Source organism: Chroicocephalus ridibundus, chromosome 4 (genome assembly GCF_963924245.1).
Source record: "Chroicocephalus ridibundus chromosome 4, bChrRid1.1, whole genome shotgun sequence".
NCBI classification, from domain to species: domain Eukaryota; kingdom Metazoa; phylum Chordata; class Aves; order Charadriiformes; family Laridae; genus Chroicocephalus; species Chroicocephalus ridibundus.
The window spans coordinates 44,429,401-44,454,660 of NC_086287.1; the positions used below are offsets into that span (position 1 = coordinate 44,429,401).

Here is a 25,260-nt window from a genome sequence, read left to right on the forward strand (position 1 = left end):
ATATCTGTGCAATGTAATCTAATTGAGTAGGTTTTAGTCATTACATCACGTATGGTCACAATATCAGAACCATGTGAGAGTTGCATGCAATAGCTGTTTAAACAGGTTTCCACATGCTTTAGTAACATGTGGCTCCCTTACATTTATTATAATGGATATTTAGCAATGTTTGCCACTACAAATTTGTCTTTCTTTAATCTATGTTTTCTTGACCTGACCTAAGAGTCATGCTTGCCTTTGATGTCCGTGAGTTTTAGCACAGTATCGTGTTGCAATGGTGATTTAATTTAGCATGTAATAGGATGTACTTAAATAGTTGCCTATCTCGATCTCCTGGAGAATGTTTCTTTCCTTACGCATTTCTGAAACACTTCCTTAAGATGTTTTGCAATTGTTTCTTTCAAGTCTTTCCATGTGGAGCTGTTAACATAGTTTAATCTTTGTGATCAGCCCTTTTGTGAGTAAGTGGCCACAGTAACACTTCTGCACAGGTTTGTATTTTGTTCAGCAGGAGCATGGGGAAATATAGCTGGTATTTTTTGCCTACCAGCCCCAAATTCTCCCACGCTCAGCTCCCCAGACAACTGCAAAGCCTTTTCTGACTCCCTGAGAAATGGCTTTGTTTTGTTAACAGTCGTGTGGAGTCACACGTGTAGGGTCACGGAGACCACATCGCACGAGGCATGGATGATAGCTCAATCTCAGATGGCAGAAAATGCAGGTTTGTGGGGTGTCTGGGTGACTCCCAACAGAGCCTGGCTTTGCTAAGCACTGCTTACGTGACCTACCAGGTGCCCTGGAAAGGCTGTCACTCCATCCTCCTGGTGACAACACATTGTATATAGGGCAAGATACGCTGCCATGCACACCTCTTCAGATTGCACAAGGCTTGAAGTCAAATGGCAATGGGAACATGGCTTCTGCACATGTGGAGAGATACTGGATGCAAGAGCTTCTGCAATAGCCGGGCCTTTCTCACGCAAGAAAGAGGCACCAGGAATTTCAGCACTGCAAGATTAACTGGAGTGAGTGCATCACCTAACCCCGTGCTTCCTCTTCCTTTTCAGCCTGCAAGTGGAACGGGAAATTCCCAGAGTGCCTGGCAGTATTTCCTCAGTTGGGTACACCTTCCCTAAGGATCTCCTTTTCCCATAGCTTGTGTTTTCTCACCAGGGTTCTCATGCTGGAGGCAGCCACCTTCCCCAGGTTGCGGTTCTCCCAGGGACTGACAGTGGAAGTAGAAGGGAGCTACATCTTTCAGGCAAGAATCTCTTGGCTGTTTCTGCCCCTCTCAGTTAATTAGGAGGGAGGGACTTCATTCTCTTGCAGCACTGCATCACATGTGGGCTCTGGTCTCACATGGCACTGTCCTATCCTTTTCTGCAATACAGAAAATGTCAAAAAAGTTAGGAATTTCATCATAACAAAAGCTGAGCCATTGCCATGTTGAGAAAAGCAGTCCCCTGATGTCTGGTGAAACACTCTGGTTATGCCAGTCTTGGCTGAAAAGGCAATGCACTCAGAAAGGTGCCATGCTCCCCTTTACACTGAGGAAGTAAAAGCAATCCTGCTAAGCAATGGGGAAGGCTTTGAGGAACTTCCATAATCAGTGGAAAACCGGTCACCTGCATTGGGGTCCCCTGATCCTGCCCAGGACTCTCAAATAACAGTCCTCCCGGGAAACCACGTTTCTCTCTCTACAGTCAGCAAACGTACGCTGGTGACCAACAATTTTATGCATGGGCTAGATTCTTGTAATGTACTTTATCCCCTGGAGCTAACTGCAATGAATACTGGCAATTTAAAGTTGATGATAGCATATGATGTCCCATATGTTAGACAAGAAAAGGAAACTCAAAGGCATACCCCACCAGCACTTCCTGATTTTATTAAGGTACCAAGATACCATTAACTTATTACAGCTGAAAAGGTTTAGAAGCCAGTTATTTCAGGATAGGCTGCTTTAGCAGACCAATGTCTTTAAATGGAGACTATGATGACGCTGGTAAGAATTAGGATCCTACGCAGGGCATGCCTTACAACAGGAAAGACTAATTTAAGAACTTTATATATAAGCTCAGTAATAAAAAAGTATTGCACTTATAGTATCATAGAACAGTTTGGGTTTGAAGGGACCTTTAAAGGTCACCTAGTCCAAGACCCCTGCAATGAGCAGGGACATCTTCAACCAGATACTCAGGTTACTCAGAGGTTACTCAGAGCCCTGTCCAACCTGACCTTGAACATTTCCAGTGATGGCGCATCTACCACCTCTCTGGGCAACCTGTTCCAGTTCTTCACCACCCTTCCCATAAAAAAATTCTTCCTTATATCTAGTCTGGCTCTACCATCCTTTAGTTAAAAACTATTACCCCTTTTCCTATTGCAATAGGAAAAAGTTGCAAAAAATAAAGTCCGTCCCATCTTTCTTATAAGCCCGCTTTAAGTATTGAAAGGCCACAATAAGGTCTCCCCAGAGCCTTCTCTTCTCTAGGCTACACAACCCCCAACTCTCTCAGCCTGTCCTCATAGGAGAGGTGTTTCATTCCTTTAATAATTTTTGTGGCCCTCCTCTGGACCCACTCCAACAAGCCCATGTCTTTCTTGTGCTGAGGACTCCAAAGCTGGACGCAGTACTCCAGGTGGGCTCTCAGGAGAGCAGAATAGAGGGGCAGAATCACCTCCCTCGACCTGCTGACCACGCTTCTTTTGATGCAGCCCAGAATACAGTTGGCTTTCTGGGCTGCAAGAGCATGTTGCTGGCTCACGTCCAGCTTTTCATCCACCAGTCCCCCAAGTACTTCTTGGCAGGGCTGCTCTGAATTCCTTCATCCTCCAGCCTGTATTGATGCCAGGGGTTGCACAGATCCAGGTGCAGGACCTTGCACTTGGCCCTGTTGAACCTCGTAAGATTCAACAGAGCCTACTTCTCAAACTTCTCCAAGTCCCTCTGGATCTCCTTCCCATCCCTCAGGCATATCAACCACACCACTCAGCTTGGTGTCATCCGCAAACTTACTGAGGGTGCACTCGATCCCACTATCTATGTGAATGATGAAGATATTAAACAGGGGTTTAAAAACAGGGGTCCCTATATGGACCCTTTGAGGGAAACCACTTGTCACTAATCTCCATCTGGACATTGCGCTATTGATCACTACACTCTGGATGTGGCCAACCAGTTCCTCATCCACCAAACAGTCCATCCACCAAATCCATACCTCTCCAATTTACAGAGAAGTAAGTTGTGGGGAACCGTGTCAAAGGCCTTACAGAAGTCCAGATAGATGACATTCATAGCTCTTCCCTTGTCTACTGACATAATCACTCCATCACAGAAGGCCACTAGGTTGGTCAGGTTGGTCACCACTTGCCCTTCGTGAAGCCATGCTGTCCCTGTCCTCCACGTGCCCTAGCATGGCTTCCAGGAGGATCTGTTCAATGATCTTCTCAGGCACAGAAGTGAAGCTGACAGGTCATTCGTTCCCAGGATGCTCCTTTCTATCCTTTTTAAAAATGGGTGCAATGTTTGCCTTTTTCCAGTAACTGAGGACTTCACCTGACTGCCATGACTTTTCAAATATCATGGAGAGTGGCTTGGCAACTCTGGGATGCATCTTGTTAGGTCCCATAGATTTATGTATGTTCAGGTTCCCTAGGTGGTCTCGAAACTGATCTCCTTTTACAGTGGGAGGAACCTTGCTTCCCCATTCCCTGCCTTGAGGTCTGTCAACTCGAGAGGTGTGGGAAGCGGGATTACCAGCGAAGATTGAGGCAAAAAAGTTGTTGAGTACTTCAGCCTTCTCCTCCTATGTTGTTACCAGATTTTTTCATAGTTACCTTCTTAAATTTTATCCCATGTCAATTATTTTTGAAGTACTCAAAACATTTTGGTTTTAATTCTAGGAAAATGAAAAAGAATTGGAAGAAGCCAAAGAGTATAAAAAAGCACATTCCATACTGTAGTCAGTGAAGCTGGAAGCCTAGAAGTTTCTCAGTACTCTCTTTATATGCATTAGCACTGGGTCCATTCTACACTTTCATTTGACTGTGGCTCTATTACGATTGTTGACTTGCTAAGGTTCTCTTTACACAAACTGGCCTTTCTCTGACTGCAAGATGCACACGCACAGGTCTCCTACAGGTCAGATGTATCAGAAGAGAGGTTATGTTCTAGGTAAGAATAACCAAACCCAAACTGAGATACTGTCAGTACTTGTCCAGGATGATAAGTACTTTTGGGATTGTTTCTGAAATATTTTCTGAATTTAAGTACTCTCTGAGTTTGGGTAAAGTTAGTATATATGTAACAACAAATATCTATACCCCATATTTGTCATGGGGAGGAGTGTACAGAGCCCTCCTAAAAGCAATAATACTCCTGATGGACAGAAACACCCCTTTTTCTGCTGATATAACTTTATTGTCCAAATGTTCTCAACCCATTTCACTTTTTCTGTCCTAATGTGTTCATATTTGAATTGTGGATAAATATATACATACCTTTCTCATTTATCTTATTAAAATAAAGGGCATACGGATCACCAGCAGCAACAATGTGGATCAGGCAAAGTTACACAGCCATTGCCATATGAAAGCCTGATTCTCGTGAATGATATTTGGCAATGACGTCATGGAGATTGCTATGATGTCTCAATTTCTGACACGAACTGAACATTTTTGCTTTTATTCAGATGGGCCACCTTGTATTATTACTTTAAACATGCCTGAAACATTATACTGCTATGAGGCACATCAGCTGCATCTTCCTGTATCCCTGGCAGGTAGAAGATGGCTGTTTCTAGGAAAGATCCTAATGAGGAGTAAACCAGAAGGGCCTTCAGGGAAGCTGGACCCTCCCTTTCTCCAGAAAAATGTGGTCTGGGAAATCCGAGGGGCGATGTGCTGAAGCAAGAGGGGCTGATTACATTGCTAGGTCATGATATGAAAAAGCCCATGATACAGGGATGAGACATAAAGGAATCTGTAGGCCACAGAGGAGCTGGGAAAGATGGGAAAGAGGCTGAAGAGGGTTATCATTGAGAACAATTGAGAAAGATTAAAAGAAAACACACAATCTAGCTGATCTTTTATTTGTCCTTAGCTGTCACATTAATAAATCTTTGAATGATTAACTCTGATTCAACACATGTCTTTGAGCATTAATGTTAAAATTGGCCTAGCTTAGTTGTTGGTTGTGGTTTTAGATTATGTTGATTGTAGTCTTAGACACCATCAGACTAGCCAGGAAAAAGAAAAAAATATTACAGAAAAAAGCCTCAAATGACAACCAGTTCAAGGCAGAGCAACTTTGGGTGATCTGCATCTCACCAGTAGTTCACCAGCTGACAGACAGACTCCAAAATTGCTGTAAGCGTGGGTATCTAAGGCTGGCCCAGCATAGATTTTCTGCTCTTTGAGTTGCACTAAGCGTATCATTTGACCTCTGGGGCTTTGCCCCACAACTCAGGAGTACATTATAAATATGCTTATAAATACTTAAAGGGTGGATGTCAGGAGGATGGGGCCAGGCTCTTTTCAGTGGTGCCCAGTGACAGGACAAGAGGTAACAGGCACAAACTTGAACATAGGAGGTTCCACATAACCATGAGGAGGAAATTCTTTACTTTGAGGGTGGCAGAGCACTGGAACAGGCTGCCCAACGAGGTGGTGGAGTCTCTGGAGACATTCAAAACCCGCCTGGATGCGTTCCTGTGCAACCTGCTGTAGGTGACCCTGCTTTGGCAGGGGGGTTGGGCTAGGTGATCTCCAGAGTCCCTTCCAACCCCTATCATTCTGTGATTCTGTGATTACCTTCAGGTAGTTGTAGGAGTCCTCTCCTCTCTGTCCTTCCCTCTGACATTCCCCATTTGTCCCAAACCTGTCTCAGATGTTTATGAAGCAGCTGCTGCTCTTCCTCAGATTGCAGCCTGGGGTTTCATGGAAAACCCAACTTCATATTCCTCCCTTAATATGTCTGGGCATGAGCTATCACTGCACAGTCTGTGCTTTATGAACAGCAGTCCCAAGTCAAGCTGTCCCATTCATGTTCACAGGGGCCTTAGGTGATCCTAAACTGGAATATAGCAGTAAGTTTGTACTTGTACTGGTACTTCAGCATTACATCTTCCTGGTTATCGCAAAACCTCTTCTTTGTTATTTGAATGAATCCATGAGAAGATTTTTCATTTATATGCTAATAGACCTTTTGCCCAAGGGTGTTTCGCAGCTTCACATTGCGACAGGGTGAATCACGTGCTAACAACACAACCCAGTTCCTCAATGTCAGGATCCCTCAGCATCAGTAACTTTGGAAACGAGTAATTAAAGAGGATATACTGATTACTAAGGGTGGGATTCACATCACCTACCTTCGGCCATTCAGAACTTAGGTGTCATGTATGACCTGGACATTTAAGCTTCTCCAGAAGAATCCAATATAGAGGAGCTTAGTCAGTACCTGCAGTTGCCACGTTTGCTTTTTCCTCCAAACAGGGAACACAGGCAACCTGCTTCAACTAGAAGTCTAACTTTTAGATGACTTAGGTGAGGTCGAGCCTATCCTACGCACCTTGTGAAAAGGCCATGTTTGCCTCAAAAGAAATAGTGCTTCATAGTGAAAAGCAATTTGAATTTTCAACTAATTTAGGAAATTCAATACCAGTGCCAGCTTTGAGTCAAGGGCACCTTTGGCTACCTCTGACTTGAGCTTAAAAAACAGGCATTTCATATCAGGAAGGCTTGAGTCAGGAAAGAAGGGTTAGTTGTTAGGCAACAAGCAACTCTTAGTCACCTTCCTAGGGGATGCCGGAGGCTTCTTCTCCCCCTTCATTTCCTTTTGTTTTAAAACCAAAGGTGCAATATGACACACATAAATGGAAACTGGCTCTCATGCAAAAACGTCACACCCATTAGCTTCCATACATCACAGAAACAAGGCCTGGAGCTGATAAACTTTGTGGGGCACAATTACAAAGAAATTGTAGCTATCATTCTCATTCTTCTGTTGTGGTATCGCACATCCCCTAGGCACTTCAATCAAGGATACAAATAGGCTGTAGCAGAAGAAATAAAAAATGTGTGTGCTTTTATGTGTACAGTTACTTTTCTCTAAACTGCTTCTGGTCAGAATTTTTACAGAAAAAAAAGGCAGATTCTACATTTTTTTAATGGAAGTGCAAGTGCTCATACTAAGCAACACATCAGTCAAAGTGTGTGGGAGGCTTGTGACTATTCTTTGCCTATTGCTGTAGTTTATCTAATTCAGTTTCAATTAAGCAGTTCCTGTTCCATCAAAAAGTTTCAATATGATGAAGGTGAGAAAGGAAGTTCATAGCAAACCTTTCCCTTGCACAATGTGATAAAATAAATGTGCTTATTTAATTTAAAAAAAAAAACCTGAAAGTGCATGCAAAAAATTAAGCCTAAGAAATCAAACTTTTGCAAGGATAGAGTACTGGAGGTAAGATGATCAAACTGTCTTAACTTGTTCTCCTTGTAACACCAGCTTTTCATATTGATTCCTCTATGCATATAAGCAAAGTATGTAATGAGACTGCTGGAAGTGATTGGTTTTGTGTCTAGTTTCTGTCAGTCAAGGTCCTTGTACAACACTCATTGCCACAGTCAGAGCGGCTGTGATTTCATACTTATGCAGGTCTCTAATAGGGAGCATCATGCTTTGTCATCCTATTAATCTCAAGTCCTTTCATAAACACTACTTTTAATCATTTGGGAGGACTTTCAATACAAATGTATGTGTACCTAAAAATATTTGCATAATGGAATAGAAAATTTATCCACAGCTTCCTAGAGGTGTGCTGAACACATGCAGATCCTCATTAGACAAAAAAATCATAAAACACACAGGATCAGTCCATTAAATTCCAATAATCTGCTAGTAACCCCCAGCCACCTGGTGACTTGAATCAAATTGCTCAGAAATCTGAATGTTCAGAAAATGACAGTTATGAACTGGGTAAAACAAAAGTGAAGAACTAAAATCTCCTAAAACATGAAATTAGTTTGTTTTGTTAAAATGTTTCATGATTTTTCAAGGTGAAATATTTGAATCTTATTTAAATTTGTTAAGATTCACACTGTATTAAGTGTAAAGCCCAGAATGAGTAAAGCATTTCAAATGGAAAAGTGATACCTTGTGTTTTAGGGAGCACAGAAATGTTATTTATCAAATTTCTTCCTTCTTTCATTTCCTCTGAAGTAGAACACTACAATAAAAACAAACACAGAAGTACAAATCATGATGTAACAACACTTTTCAGGTAAAATTATTTCTTCAGAAGAATTCTTAATATCTTCATACATAAATGTCTTCTTCTCATAATTATCCCCATCTTTTTTTTTTTTTCCATTTTTATTACAGAGGCAATAGAGCATGGAATTCAGGGTCTTTGCATGGAGACAATAAGTGGATGCGTCTATTAGGCTATTATTATCATCACTTTTAGATTATTGCTGTAAGGTTACCTCTCATAGACCATCTCTATCAGATCATTAATCAGGTTATCACTATTATTACTCTTCTATGAGCCTCCAGGTGGGAACAATTTGGTCTCAGCATATTCTGCTCAGTCACAAGACCTGCAAATAGGAATGTTCGTACCTTACAACAGATGTGCTCTTTGGACATGTAAAGTGGGTGGGAAATTTTCCTGTTTCAGAAATCGTGGAGGGGTGGAGCTCTGACTCAATGTAATAAAACACCTGTTCAGCAACTTCTGACACTCTTCAAGGATGTAAATATGTTTCAGGAGGCACTGGCAACTGTGGAGCCTAATACACAGGTGCTATTCACAGCACCTGCTTTTAATGCAGCAGCGATCTCAATGGCATCAAGCTCTGCCTTCCCTCAGGTAAGTGGAAAACAGAACAAGCCTGCCAGGAGCCTCTGAGTATTTGATAGAGATTTGTCCCCAGCCTATAATCAGGTCAAGTCCATTCTTACAAGTAGGACGTAAATCTCCAAGAAAACAAGATTCTCCCTTCTTGGCTATTTGAAGCTATAAGGACCTGAGTCAATATCTTCCCACCAAGCAGAGAAACAGCTGCCACTTTCCTGGCACGTTCATTTTATCCACCATAAACAATGAAGAGGTGCAAATTGCCTGTTCCACATCGCAATTCCCCATTGAGGACTTGAAATAAGTAGAAGAATTGGTCTTTATTCTCTTTTTCATCCCGTGTTCTCCCTCCCTCAACAGCATTCAAGCAGCAAATCAAGCCCCTTGGAAAATGAAGAAAGAAAATGGATGATGCACTACGTAGCCGCCAGCGACATTGATGCTAAGGTACCGACTTCAGCAAACTAAAAATAGGTGGGACTAAACTAATGGTTTTTTGAGAAGCGTAGGATTTTATTTTTTTTTTTTACATATTTGGTTATTGAAGATTCATGTGCTTATTTAGAAATAAGAACATTGAATGGAAGAAAATTTTCTTTAGGTGAAGCATCTGCTTTTTTTTTTTTTTTTATTCCATTCCTTTATCTATTTATACAGGGTGTGTTATTTTCATGGTTTGACTCCTTAAAGAAATTCCTCAGGGAAAACATTCTCAATTTACTGATAAAATGGAACTGACTTTGGCCTTTTTTAATGCTATCTCTATTGACTTTAATGGAGTTTTAGCCCAGCATGAATGGAGAATGTTGCCGGTGTTGAAAAGTCAGAGCATTGTTGTTGGCAGTCCTTTGGGTTTTGGTCATTAATGTTAGTTTCCAGAAAAAATGCCCACTTTGATCACTGTGCAGCTCATCAAAACCAAAGAGGAACAACTCAGCAACAGTTGCAGGGCCTTGACAGAGATACATCTGGTACGTGTTTGATGCACGTATATCAGCGATGATTTTTGTCTCCACACTCGGTTAGCTCGCAGCTGACTATACTATGTGCCAAGCTGCCTCAAAGTAAAACTGGGTGGTTCCAAAAAAAAAAAGTTAATCTACTTCTGATGGTATCTTAAATGGCATGTGATTGAAGTGTCTACAGCTCATAGGAAATCTGTATGTTTAATTTCTTATTTGTGCAACCATACTTTGAAATCAATAGAAAACTACAAACATCATTTTGCTTATGTATGCTACAACCTTATCAAACTCATTGATCAAACTGATCTCTTGTTAGTAGCATTCTGGCAGCTTCTACAGATGGAAATTAGTGTACAAAAAGGGTGACAAACCATCAGGGGGTTGTGAAACTTGATGTAAATGGCAAAGTAGCATAACCAAAACTGACGTGGCATTTAGGTGTTCATAATTTGCTCTGTGTGTGTGTGTACTAAAGCTCAGCAAGGGAATGTACTAAAGCAGGAAAAGCAACTATTGGGGAGTGCAATGACCTGATCTCCATAGCATTTTTGTAATGATTTACTGTATTTATACTGCAGTTGTGTTTTGGTTTAGAATATCCATGCTTAAAAGTATCCAATTCTTCTTCATCACTAAGGTAGTTTCATTGTTAGAATGCTGTAGACTGTTAGAATCCAGCATATGTTTTTGAATGTCTGTAAAGAAACATTTAAAAAAATCCTATGGCCTTAAAACCCCGCATGTAGGGGCTCTGGGACCCTTTCCACAGCTTTAATTTGTTGTTCTTGTCCTAATTTCTCCTTATCAAATGAACCTCCAAAAGTTCTGTTTGCTATCCACAAGTGTTTAGCAACTGAGACATTCTCAGACACTCTTTATTTACCTCCTGGCATTTGAACATGTCTTCTCTCCTCTGTACTAAAGCTTGGCACAAAACTGGCATTAAAGGCACAGCCTTGTGCAAGCTGGGCAATTTCTTCCTCTTACTGCCACTGGGTTTCCTGGGCAGCTTTCAGCAATTCCCTTGATTTTTACAAGCCATAGCTTGCTATCTGCCATGGGAGGATGATCGTTAGTAGAGAGGTGTTATAAAGGATAACATGCTTACAGCAGATCTTAAGTTCCAGAACAATTAAACAGGTGCAAAGCTTTCCTTAGCGCTAGTGCTCAAATATTTGCCCAAGTCCTTGCTTCAGTTTGAGAGGACTTTGTGTAGCTGTGGGATAAACTGAATCGTTACTGGATTGGGCTTAGAAAAACATGCCCAAGGGCTGCACATGGAATTTAGCTGTGTTGCCTACCTACGGTGCAAAGCCAAATATGCCCCACTGCTGAATTTTCAGGAAAATGTAACAACTTTGTGAAACCTCCTTCATATTTTGAAATGGATAGGAGCATCAAGAGAGCACCTGTTTAGCTATTTCAGGGAGTCCTGAGAAGACAGTTTGCCTTCTAGCACCTTACACATGAATACAGGAAAGACGAAACATACTAAAGGATGATCATAAATAGTTGTGAGTAAGGTAGCCTATAATTACAGTAAATCTAGAAAATTTATCACAGAATATTATGTGTTACTGCATTGTCTTATACAGAATAATTTGTTATTTCCAAAAATGAAAAAAACAATGGTATTTTCCTTGGCAAATTATCAGCTTAAAAAAAGTAGTTGGTGGCTCATCATCTGTGAATGCACTGAAAACTTATATACAGTAATGCAAGAGCAAGAAACTAGGAAGTATAATTTCAGCTCAAGATTAGAAATACTAACATAGGGCAGGGAGGCTCACCAAAGTATTCTGCTGGACATGAAATCAGAAACCAGAGAAGAGCTAGGAGAACTTTAATCAGTTTTTGATTTATGTATGTAAGTGATACACATAAAGTGATGCGCATTCCTTAATAATTTGCTGCAAAGCTAGAAAAAGCCATGACATTTCCAAGGGCCCTGTCATCCTTCCCTCTTAAAAAGAGTATTTGTGATTGAAGTGTGTCGTGCAAGGTCACATTTTGCACGGGTAGCAATGAGCCTTTAAGGAAGGCTGGACAGTCTGGCCATCACTCTGTCATTGCACAGATAAGTTCTGAGGTTCGGGATACAAAGATTTATCTTTGTTAGAGGGGACTGCAAGATGATTTGCCCATCTGTGTACTGTGTATTCTCACATTTTGGTAATTCTTTATTCTAGGTATCAGGAATTGCTCCTGGCTTAATAATGAATGCAAATTTTGTGCTGAAAATAGCTATTTATGATAATTAGTCACTCATGGATAGTTGATTACATTACCAACTCCCTGAACTATGCATTTTTTTTAATGTAACACAAATGATAATCACTAGCAGCAACACACTTGCTTCTTAGTTTATTAGCATCGTTCACTGTATTATTGCAATGAACTAGTGACTAGAGGGAAAAGAGAATTAGTTGCATTATTTGCACTGATGGCACCAGGGACCTGAGTTTCAGTTATAAGGTGTTATTTTGCTTGTTGAATTTTCTGGAGTAGTTTTCAAGTCTGGCATTTGGCCAGCAGAGAAGTATTATATGAAGTAATTTTTCATTAATTACTTTCTTTAAGAAGGATAAGTCTCCTTTCCATTTGTCTCAGAGATTTGCTTTATCATTAATAGTTCACTTAATACTTAGGATTTGTCTTCGAAGGCATTGGTGTCTCAAATCATGATGAGAATGATGATTACTGAAGATTGTTCCTTCTTTGCCCTAAGGAGGGGATGGAAATATGTTTTAGAAGAGATTGGTTTTTTTCTGCTGCTTTGATTTGGGTGATGTGGCCATCTCAGTGTTATACTGTGAGAAAGCAAGAAGGGTTCAGAGTATAGACTGGTTCTGAGTGCTGTGGAGACCCTTTTCTAACTGGTAAAAATGTTGAGATATGGAAATAAAACTAATATTTGCATTACTCCTTCCAATTTAAAGTAATCATTATTCTTGGGGGCAGGCTAATACTGGAAAGGATTTTGCCAATGAAACATGCTGACCCTATGAATAGACCCAGGGAGTGAGGTGAACTCGCTCAGCCATGACTTCCCTGGCTGCACATTCTCTGCCACCAAACACACTTACTGAGGCTATCTCCCAGGTTCACATCACTAGCTTTTTCCTCTGTTTTTAATTCCTCGAGTTTCTTTTTCCATTCTCTTCCTTGTGGTCTTCATTCCATGAGTGTACGCTGGATGTGCTGTGGCTGACAGCCTGCATCTTGCTGTCTCATGGGACTCAGATTTCTCAGGCAACACAGTGAGATTTTCTGTGACAGGGGGTTACCTGCCTCCTGCAACACAGTGTTTTCATGCACAGTTCGTTGCCTTTTCTCTTACAGAGCCCTTACTCAGAGGTCTCCTACTGGAAGTGAGAAATAATTTTTGCTTCTCTTTCAATCAAATTTCTAATCTGTACATTGTGTCTGATGAGTATGCTGCCCTACTCTTCCCTTGACAAGCTCTTCAAATTTAAATAAACACCTGCTCTTTGCACCAAGCCATCTTCTAGTGACACCAAATATCCCCATCCCCTTTCTCACCATGATACCACAAGAAATTAAGTGTTTGAACCCTTGTATAATCTTTAACACTATCTAATCTCTGTAGTATTTTACTCTCCTTAATGGAAACACAGGGTTACTTCTATTGTTTTGGGGTTGGTTTATTTTCCCTCCTAATATAGCCCTCCATTACTCTAAGTCTCTTATCAGTTTGTCTTCATTTGCATGAAAATATGAGGTTCTTGTGATGCATTCTTCACATAACCTCTATTCTAGTCTGCTGCAATGGCACTTAGGAATGGGCGGAGAACTGGTGCTTGGTGTTGACGTGTCTTCGCAGAAACCATGCTTGTTTCTGTCATTCTAGTTCTTAAAAAGTCATGGTAGTTCATACGTGTCTGACAATCTTTTAAAAACACTTGTTACAAAATGCTGACTGAAGGACTGGTGCCATTAAAGAAGGCTAAGACAGCACCAATACTAAATGCAATTCCTTTAACTCTTTCCTTTGTTTCTCCTGAAACATATCTGCTGAGGTTTTTATGTATTTCTCCAATTTGACTACTAGTTTTGAGAAAGGTATAGAAACAAATGGACAAACCCAACGAGTGTTTGTTCTTTAAGAACAAAACAGGTTGAGGTAAGAAGGCACGGAGTTATTCCTTGCTGATGAAAAAGGAGCGGTGTAACAGTAATGGTTGAAACAACAGTGTGGAGCTGATAATGTTGAGCTCTTACCTCCCCTGTTTAGAACAAACAGCCCTATAAAATATCCTGTGCCCTACATATGACTTTAAGCAACAGTAATTAATTTCCTATTTAGTTTTGGAATGCACCCACCCAGAAGCCAATATCTTCTACTCCTTGTAGCCTGGTAAAGAGAATGCATTTGTTCAGCACTGAATAGCCCTCTTGTTGTTTTGGGTGTGCTGCTTCTGTACCTCACAGCAAAAAATATTAGCGCTTTAACTAGCCAACTTACTGAAAACATTCTGACAGTACAATTCCTAGTTATAAGCTTGAGCTCATGGGCAAAGCTTTATGGTTATTTTAGGCATTGGTTAACTTTTATTTAATATGGTTTTAAACTATCCAGCATTTTCTCAAAAATTAATTCTTGCCATTTCATTGGATAACTTCATAGCTTGAGAATTACTGCAATTTTTTGCAAATGACTTTTATGACATTCATGTCTTTCATCCTTATGGAGACGGAGATGATTTGGAAGGTTAAGCTAAATTTTGTCATGATGAATTCCCTGTGGTCCAGTGCCTTACACACTTCAGCTGATGTACTGTCTTGTCTCACTGATTTGACCTTTTTAGTAGTCTGACTTTTGTCACAGTAGCAGCACCTGTGAATGTGCTTTCTCTTATTTCACTCGAGAGTTTCTTCCTGTTATTTTAATTGAAGTTTCTCAGAAAATAGATAACATCTCCTAATTATTTCATCATCTTCTACCAGCACTCCTCTGTCATTTCAGATAATCTTTTCAAACTTTTTGTCATTAGCTTTCACAACAGATTCTTACTTTGTCTGCCTTTTGTTGTTTTCTGAAGTGACTTTAGAAAGAATTACTGATCTGTTTGCCTTCTGCCATTAAGTCAACTCCTCCTTGACCTCTTCCTGAATATGAGTGACTACCGTCAGGCCTCCACATCACAGAAGTGGCCACCTATTTCTTTACCCCAAGACATACTGTGCCTTCAGTATTTGGCTGCATATCTTTCTGCAAATCTGCAAGTGTCATCATAATTAGCTTGGTAATTTTATAACTTCCACAGACCTTTGCTATTAGAACTGCAAACTAACACTTCTGTATTCACAAATCTACCTCATTTTCATGTTATAACATATTGTTTTATTGATGCTTTACTGAGAAGTCCTTAAAATAATCATTATTATTCCATAACCTGAGTCTCACAAGGTCACTTTTTGATATATGTGTGATACTTTTTATATCTTCCCCTCTTACCGGAGATAGCCAATTCAGAATCTGCTGATAACATCGTCGTATGATAACATCTATGTAACAACTGCATACCCGCTTCAGGATTTGACAGACTTTGAAAGAGTATTTTATTTCCTGTGCAGACCCTTGTACTCTGGCATTCACTGCAGTCTTACTGTGTTACCCCAACTATGTAATGAGACCAATTCCCATTATAATCATACATCAGCTTGGGAATTTATTACTCAATATAGTTTGAAATCTCTGAAATTCCTCCTTTTCTTCTGCTTCTGTTCCTAAACTATGATAGAGGTAGGCACCCCCAGTGCTGATTTGCTCTTTTCATTTGGTCTGTTGTGTACGACCACGGTGCGACTCTCTCCTTTCTATAAACTTCAGCTATTCTGACAAAATTTCCACAACTGTTCCCACAGTTAGGGAATCCAGACAGCCATCTCTGCTGCAGCCACTGTAAGCTCTGATCATTTTCCACATCTTTCTGCTGATACCCTAGACGCTCTAGCTGCTGCTGCTGGACATGATGATCATGTTCCCTGAAGATGTAAAATCCCTAAAGCACATGTAATTGGCACAGCTTTTACAGACCCAGTTGGTCAGGCCTGGCATCTTCAACACGGAACTGGAGGTAGCCGTCTTTGAGATGGACTGTAGTCAAAATCATGTACTTTGTTATAGTACTCCATGTCTATCAATCAGAAAACCACATTTGGTAAGGAAAACAACTGTTTCCACAAAGCAAGCTGGGAGCTTTTGTCCACAGCTGTGTATTTCCCTGGTGGCTTGAGACATTCCCTAACGTGTTAATACTAATCTGTAGACGCCTCTCCATCATGAAAATTATTCTTTTTAAAACAAGTGGGAAAACCTAAAAGGATCTTTTTTTTTTTTTTTCCACAAAATTGCAGCATTTCTGTTTTGTGATTCACTCAGTTTTGTGGTGTTGTACTGGATGCTGATGACCGCGTGTAGGATTTAATGTAGCTGGCTAACTTAACTTTCTCAGCTTACCTCCTGTCTCCCCTTTCCTATTCATCTTCTCCTTCCACACTTTCTGTTTGTATGCTTAGGTGACTGCAGACTTTAGGGGCCAATGAAGTTTGTGGAGAAAGTTCCTTTCAGTGTTTCATTGTCATTAAAATAAATACACGTATCCCAAACTTTAAAGCACATCTCCTTTGTTATTTTTTTCAGCAGGAAGAAATGTCACCTTACTCCCTGCTGACTGTAAGAATCATAAAGTTGAGAAATGCTCATCAGGCAGATTTTTGTAAGTACCAGATTTTCTTACCGACATTATACAGTTCTAAAATTACTGAATCAGTCCCTGCTTGTGCTAGTCACTGCACAAATGCAAACCACAGAAATAGTACCAGCAAAAAAATCACAATCAAAGCCAATTTCTGCCACAGAAGATCTATTTACAATTTCAGAGTTTTTTTGTTGTTTGGGGTATTTTTAAGAATTCAGCAAAAGGTCAGTGCCAGATAGGGTGTTGACTAAATCTTTAAGACTTTCATCAGTCAGCAAAGAACAGACAAATTAGCCATTTCAGAGGTGTGAAAATATCCTAACACAAGTTTTCATACCCAGGTGTTTATATCCCATGTCTATAACAAATACATAGAATACGGGCCTGAAATCTTTACACAGCGGTTGCTCTTAATTTTTTGCCCTGAAGAGCCCCGCCACATCTTAGAAGTTGTGAGGTGTGTAGTGTCCTCTCCTGAGGAGCCATGTCTTTATGGATGTTTCTGACTCTTGTTCCCCACTGATAGACGTATAACAGAAAACTTGCGGGGACTGGAGTACATGGTAAGTTACAGCCTACACACAAAGTGTTCTGAAAATGTGTGGTATTTGGCCAGGCTCCAGTTCCACAAAGGTTTTTCTCTGGAGAATTTTCTCCTGCCATTCCTACGTGTGCCTCATGAACTTGGCAGGTCAGTAATAACTACAGTTTTGCATATCCCATACTGTTCTTCCTTCTTTTGCCGTGCATTTTCTTTCCTTTTTTTGAGGTTGTGCTGAAGTTCACTAGCACCAGAGCCTCTCCACGGCTCAACATTTCACATAACATGTTACGTCACTCCTCTGTCTTCCCACTTTTTAATATTTTTAGTACAGCTAGAGGATCCATCAAAATGAAAAGTCATTTACAATTGTTATTTGCACAGACCAAGAGTGAATTCTTTAGCTATGGTACTCCAAAATGTGGTGGTTTCAGTGCAGTTACCAAAGTTGTCGGAGCAAACAGCTGTACATCGCACGTCAAGGACTTTTCAGCTTGGCTTGATACACTCTCTGAAGTTAGAAGCTCAGACAATATCTATGACAGGCACAACTTTTCACAAGAAATAAGATGAGGTGCCTCATGCTGCCAATAAACCAGCAGCTCTGCTCCAGATTGCTTTGGCCTGGAAACCTTAACAGGTTTTGCTTCAGAAGACTACTTTGGACTAGATTCCTCACCAGCAGACAGGCAACTCTAAAAGTCCATCTTTCCATGAGGCAGCAAGTCATCAAACAGACTTTGAGGAAGGCTAAGGGCATGGCAGAGTACCTTCTTGTTTTCTCTAAGCGAGCACCGCTTGACTTCCACTGGATAATTCAGAGACAGCAACATCTTCATCCCAAACACTACCATTTGTTTTCGTCTTCTGATGGAACAATATTCTACAAGGAAAATTTCTCAACACCTCTTTGTATTCCACTCATTTTGGTGTTTCAAGAATGTGTATGTCACCATTGTCCATTTTCCAGCCAAATGGAGAGAAGTGTTCAATTCACATGTTCTGTAATACTGGGTTGCAGAGAATGGAACACCATCATAGGATAGCAAATTAATTTCTGTTCTTTTTCACAACTATGAAGCACTGCACATGCATGCAAGATCTTAGCTTCATTCCTTTAAAGTGCTGATTTAATTTCTTTTAGTATCACCTTTGATCTAGAATGGAAATTGAATGACAAGATAAGAACCGTGATTCATCAGCTTATGCAAGGGGATTGCACAAAGTAAAATGATGCTGCGTTCTCAGAAAATAGTATTACTGTTATATCCTTGTCCTCCATCCTGAGGACAGTGGGATTTCAGAAGTTGTATTGCATAATGGCATGCAGTCATCTAGAAAATTTCCATTATCGCCAAAATGTATATCTCTGGAGCAGGGATCAAGAAGCGTGGGCTCAATTTTTAACTCTGACTACAAGCTGGTTGTATAAGTTTAGGCAAGTCATCCAAACACTCTGTGCCTCTCTTGCCCTATCCTATAAAACATGGATAACAGAATATCTTCTCCCACAAGTTTGCGCTCTCTCGTCTACTTAGGTGATGTGCTCATTTCGAAAGGGGTTGTCTCTTATTATGTATAGAGGAATCCTAACTTAAGATGTGAGGTAAGTCCTAGAAACAGTGAGAAGTCGCTTCAGATTCTTTTGCTAGTAACCAGCAAACAAGATTTGGAGACCAGCAGGTGAAGAAAAGGATGTCTTTCTCTCCTTTCTGTCAGTAATTCCCCAGGTTCTCTGTGACTTTGGGCCTGTTTATTAAGGATGATACACCATAGTGGAGCACTCTAAACCAGCATGCCATTGAACAAGATAATATAATATTAAATAGCTCTTTGTTGACTGAGCAGCACCTGCCTGTGCTCTCTCAAAGAAGCTGGAGTCTCTCAGGAAAAATAGCATGATACCATGTGATTTCAATACTTCAGTACAATGCAAAAAGATATCTTATAATTTTTAAGTGCTTGATTTTGCATTGATACTGATGCCTTTAATGTTTTAACATTTGAAAGTATTTGAAGTATCAGAAAACTAAAATAGCTACACTTGCTAACGTGTGCTCTTGAGAATTAGAAAATGGTGTTTACCTAGCCTTGTCTCAGCAATATGATCTTTTTCCCTGGAAAATGGATTATAAGTAGCTGATACAGGTGCTATCTGACTGTGAGATATCATTAGAAGGCTGACAATTTTTGTGATAACATATTTCAGACTTCCCTAGATTTTCATCTTCCAAGTATGAAATCCAGGAACAAGCCACTTTTCCAACCAAGTGCAGCAGCTTCTATGACTTGCTTTTTCTGCCCACGTGCTGGCTTCCCATCTTTCTAAGCACGCAGTTATCTGCTTGCTCAAGTTTCTGTTCACCTTCACTTTGCTAAAACACGCTCAATTTCCCTGATTTTTCTCTCAGTTTTTGGCAAGTGCAGTCACGACAGGTCCTTTGATGATTAAAGTTTTTTGTATTTTCCTTGACTTGCCAAATCCTGGTTTCAGAGAACACCACTTTCTATATGCTTCCACTGACACTTGTCGCTATCGTGTGCGCCCAACTTGATCCTGAGTATTTTTTAAACATGCACCTCAAGATCTGTGGGATGCTTGTGTCGCAAACCTGGGATGGGGTCCCAGCTTATCCTGAAACCTGATGCTACAACTTTGCCTGTATATGGCACATGCTGATGGAGCTTGAAATGATTGCATCTGTTTTCATACAAAGAAGAAAACTGAAACAAAAAGAAAGCACCCCGCTCCTTCTCAGTGGATCAATTAGCCCTTTTCATAAACCTACAGTCACTCCACTACTTTTGCGGGCTCCTCTATAGTTAGGTAATGTTCAACTCTGATACTTGCTTCATACTTCATACAACTGGTTTCTATCCTATCTTATATGCAAATTCTCTTGACAGACCTGAGCTAATTAGTTTTCACTGTATTCCTAACTGACCTTTATGCCAATTTGTAATCGTGGGTCAGACTCAAACACACATTTCTGGCACTCCCTGATCTCACTGTGGGCACTAGAGAGGCGGACGCCCAGATAAGATCACTTACACTCATCCTGCTGCCCCACAGGTGCTGAGCGTCATCACCAGGCTCGAATGCTTGTACTCAGTTAGGCTGGGGAGGTCGTGGGCATGCTAGAAAGGAAGCAATTCCGGTGAAGATTATGGGACTCTTAAAGTCTGGCACATGCTTTGCAGTGGTATTCCCCTCCTCAGTCCAAGACTGCAGACAGCCTCGGGTAAAAGAATGACTTTTTTGGACATTGGTGTGTTCACTTGCTCCTCCTCAGCTGGAGGTTAGTGTTAGTGTCAGAGGCTTTCACAAAAGCTCATGTTTGTTGACTCTATTAATGGCATCACTTCTCCAAGAGAATTCCCTATGTGTAGGAGGAATATCTGGCCAGGATGGGGTGGCAGGCAAAACAGTGTATTAGCTACTTCCCTCGCTGCTAACATCCCTTCCAGTGAGTTTTTTTCCCAAAAGGATGAGAAAGGAGCCAGGCGATGGGAGAGGAGGACCAGGGTGACACAGATTCTTCCAAGCCTTCCAGCTTCTCACCTTAAACAAATGAGTTATTTGGTGGCCACACAGAGTTGCACCAAGCTCCCAGCCTGGCCCATCTTCTCCATCATTAGTGTATACTTGCTGGTTTACGGCAGCCCCTGAAGCCCACAGCTGGAGCCGACCCCCTTACCCTACTCCTGTGGACAAACAGACAATCAGTGAGGGGATCTGCCTCATCTGGCACAAGGAGAATGTCCTAAGATGCCACTAGTGGAAGCAGACCTCTCCCAGGTCCTTGTGCAATGCCGGTGACACAGACCTGCAGCGATGTGGCCCTCCCTGCTATGATTTAGTACAACGTGAAAGAGCAAAAATCTCTTGGATTCTACTGGATCTTGCATAACCCAGAAGACCTGAATAAAGGTGTCTCTGTGCCAGGCTGCCCACTGAAACCATGGCAGCCTCTGTGGGTACCAGTTGAAACCACATACCAAGAGCTGACCTTTGCTACTGGAGAGCATCTTCGGGCTCCTTAACGCAGCAGGGGTGAAAGAGGAGGGGTGTCAGGTCTAGCTTGTCATGCTCAGCCTCACTGGTGCTGGGTGTTTCCACGCTCTGGGTGGACTGCAGAGGTGAATTTGAGCTGTATGTCCCACTGAGAAATTACTTGGAGTGTGTTTCAGGCTGACAGGTGATTTCCTCGTGGTGATAGAAAATTCTCTGCTAGGTGTTGTCATGCCAGTTCAAGAGGCTGTGGGTAGGGGGATCCCTGTGATGAAGTTGTCAGAGCTGAGGTAGGGCAAGGTGAAATCTTGGGGGGTTTTGAAACGTGACTGTGTTTATCAGGTATATTTTCTAACTGTGGAAATCAAGTGCATGTGGAAGCTGTCTTGGCTATCAAAGGAAACTTGTTGGTCTTATCTTGGAGGTCAGAACAATCACACCACTCCCTTTACCCTTCCTTTTGGTTTTGGATCTTCCTTTCACTTTTTATCCTCGGATGAAGAAAGAGCTTGCATATTTATAAAAAAGGAGCTCAGAGCCTTTCTCCTCTCCCAGCTTAAGAAATTATTTTGTGGAAGCTCTTTTATCCATTCAGAAGAAATTAGTCAGTTCTGGGATGAAACACCTAGAGTCTTTGCAAATCAGAGTGGTTTTTCAAAGACATCGGGGGTTATTTTTGCCATGGAAAATAAATGAAAGCAAATTAGGGAGAATACACCTCGTACAGGCAATACTCATGGTCCTGCCTCAAGAATGCAAGCAGCGCCATTGGCGCAAGAGGTAGAGGTGACCCAGGGTACAAAAGCTTTTCTCTGTAGCTGCAGCAGGTACTGCACCCACTGTGTCTGCTCCAGAGACCAAACCCTACTTTGCCACTCACTGAAATGGCTGGACAGGATGGAGGGCTCATTCACACGGGACTCTGTCCATTACTGGTAGAGGACATCACTGATTAAGCATGGTAGATCTATGAGCCTTTATTATTTCCACAAGGAAGCTACAGAGAGTAATATTACACTTAAAAACGAGTGTTGCATCTGGATACTTCAGAGGACAGACAGAGTTCAGTTCAAATCAGCTCTGAGATGGACAGCAGTTGGAGGTAACATCTTAATATAGTTTGCATCATGCTATGCTGGTGAGGGAAAATTTCCCCAGAGAGCACGTCTGATGATTGAGAAATGGGAGCGGCTCTCCTCCTCCTTTTGGGTGAAGCTGTAGTAAACTCAAATTCAAGGGGAACCTGTCTGTGCAGGTGGAGAGGAATTCACTGGGAGAAAATTATTTCTTCTTTTTGGCATTATGAAATGCAGTAACAGGACAGATGGGATTTTATATTTACATTCATTATTCTTATGAGACTAGTTTTTCTTATATGCTTTGGCTTTCAGTGCTGTAATTTTCTTCTTACTTGTGGTGGAGATGAATGATTTTAGCATGTGACAGTTCATTTCAGGAACATGTCACAGGACTGTGCTCTCACAGAAGAGCAAGCATCCGGCTGCGATTCTGAACTTCTGAGTTCAGTCCTGAATTTTTAGCCCACCTTTAGCTTGTAGACAGAGATGAGAAATAGTCCCACCAACACACAAATGCAATTGAATCAGAAGTTGTTAAAAACTGGGAAAGGATATCAGGGTCACCTAGTGCTGACTTCCAAAGAGACTCTGAGTTCAGATGTCTCAGCATCGACATGGGGTGGTATTATATCATCAGGGAATGAAGTTGCAACACACATACTGACGTAAGGGTCTGGCATGGCATGAAACTGCTAATGATGCCCAGCAATTGCATTAAATCCAGAGCACGAAAAAAATGCAAATATAATTTTTTTGTATTAGCTCCCAGGTAGCAATGAATAAACTGGAAGATTTTCAGTAGCTCTTCTGTACACTTTTTTCATGGATAAGAGAGAGCGAAAAAAGCTGTTTAGTCATTTCAAGTGCTCCCACGTAATGAGAGTATCATAGCTTTCATAGCATTCAGCAGACATACAACTACCCTCTGATTTTTTTTTATTTGTCCCACTGTTTGCCTCACGGCTTAGCCTGGCTTCGAGTGAACTGCCACTTCTACAGAAATGCATAAGCTCAGTTAGAGTCACAGCAAGGGGAATAGCTGATACTGTCTGTACGATTCAGGGAAAATATAGTAAATCACAGGAATTTTATGGGGAACAATAATCCCTCCCCATCAGTAGGGACTGTAGATGAATTGTGGCAAAACTATGTATCCCATAGCTCCCTTTCTCCACAGGAAGAGGACACGCTTTGTCCTAGTGGTTTCATCTCACCTCATCTTCAAGGTCAAATTTGCACTCAGTAGTTACTAACAATTATATGTAATTTGTTTGTGACCATCTAGCCTTGATATTGCAGAATCGCACAGAGTGGCTGAGGTGCGAAAGCACCTCTGGAGATCACTTAGTCCAGCCCCCAGCTCAAAAGGAGGGTTAGCTACCGCAGGTTGCTCAGAGACATGTCCAGTCAGGAACATCTCCAAGGATGGAGACTTCACAACCTCTCTGGGCAACCTGTGCGAGTGTTTGACCACCCTCATGGTAAAAAAAAAAGTTTTCCTTATGTTTATATGGGATTTTCTATATTTTGGTTTGTGTCCACTACCTCTTACCTTTTGCTGGCCACCACTGAGAAGAATCTGACTTCTTTATTTTCCTCCCCCTTCCACCCAAATCAGGTATTTACATACATTAATATGATCCCCCTGAGCCTTCTCTGCTCCAGGCTGAAGAGTCCCAGCTCTCTCAGCCTCTCCCCATATGGCAGATACTCCAATCTCCCCACCTTCTTTGTGGATTTTTGCTAGACTCATTCCAGTATGTCTTTACTTCTCCTGTACTGGGGAATCCAGAAATGTGGTCTTGCCAGCGTTGAGTAGAGAGGAAGGATCACCCTCCACCTGCTGGGAACACTCCTCCCAATGCAGCCCAGGAGGCTGCTGGCCTTGTTTGCCACAAGGGCCCATTGCTGGCTCGTGTTTAACCTGGTGTCCACCAAAATGCACAGGTCCTTCACTGCAGAGCTGCTTTATAGCCAGTCAGCCCCTAGTCTGCTCTGGTGCATGGGTTTATTCGTCTTCGTGTTCGGGACTTTGTGTTTCCCTTGCTGAACTTCATGAGGCACATGTTGGCCCAGTTCTCCAGCCTGTCCAGGTCCTCTGAGTGGCAGCGCAGCCATGTGGTGTGTCGACTACTCCTCCCAGTTTTCTACCACCTGCTAGGTGCTCTCTGTCCCACCACCCACATTGTTAATAAAGATGTCAAACAGCACTGGCTCCAGTATCAGCCCCTGGGGTACACCACTAGTGACTGGCCTCCAGCTGGACTTTGTGCTGTTGCTGCAAATCCTTTGAGCCTGGCAGTTCAGCCAGTTTTTAATCCACCTCACTGTCCGTTTATCTAGCTTGTACTTCATCAGTTGAGCAAAGAATTGTCAATACCTTGTTTTAAGTAAATATTTATGACAGCAACACACATATGGAAAAATAATTTTAGAAAGTAGCCTCATAAAAATGTTTTGTTAAAGAAAACACTTCAACAAGTCTGTAAATTCCAGATCAAACAGTAACAAAAGACATTAATAAATGCTGCAGCTGTTCAGTCCTGCTTGGGTCAGAGTTTTAGCACTGCCAGCTTTCTCAGTTCTATCATGAGTCTTGTTTGATACACTGCATGTTTTAAAGCTGGAATTTAAAAAAGGACAGAGCATCTTGGTTTTCATTAAGAAGATAAAGAAAGGAAAAGAAAAGAATTGGCCTTTGCAACTACAGCAAAAATATAGAAACGTGTCCTTCCTACACCCTACAATGGTCACTAATCGAAAAGGACAGAAATTATGTCTCAGATCAGTTTAACATTTCTGAAGTACATTCCATCTCAGACACTTTGGTGGTTTGGGGGATGCTGGATTCGTGTTTTCAGAACACTCCAGATCGGCAGTGCTAAGTGCATTAATGAGAGACAGGATGGTCTAGACAGCCTGAAGCCATGTTTAGTTCTTGGCATTTTTACAGGCTTCCTATGTGCTCTTGAGAAACTCTGTAGATCAGAGCCAGCGATACCACTTATCAGGACAAGTGTCACAGCTTGGCAGGCCGTTAGACAGCACAGTGAGGGGAGATGTTTTAGTTATCAGAC

The 25,260-nt window shown here is 41.4% G+C and overlaps 1 pseudogene; it reads left to right on the forward strand.

The window, feature by feature from the left end:
- Nucleotides 1-227: 227 nt before the first annotated feature.
- Nucleotides 228-25,260, forward strand: part of LOC134514827 (cytosolic phospholipase A2 epsilon-like) — a 46,953-nt pseudogene continuing 21,920 nt past the window's right edge.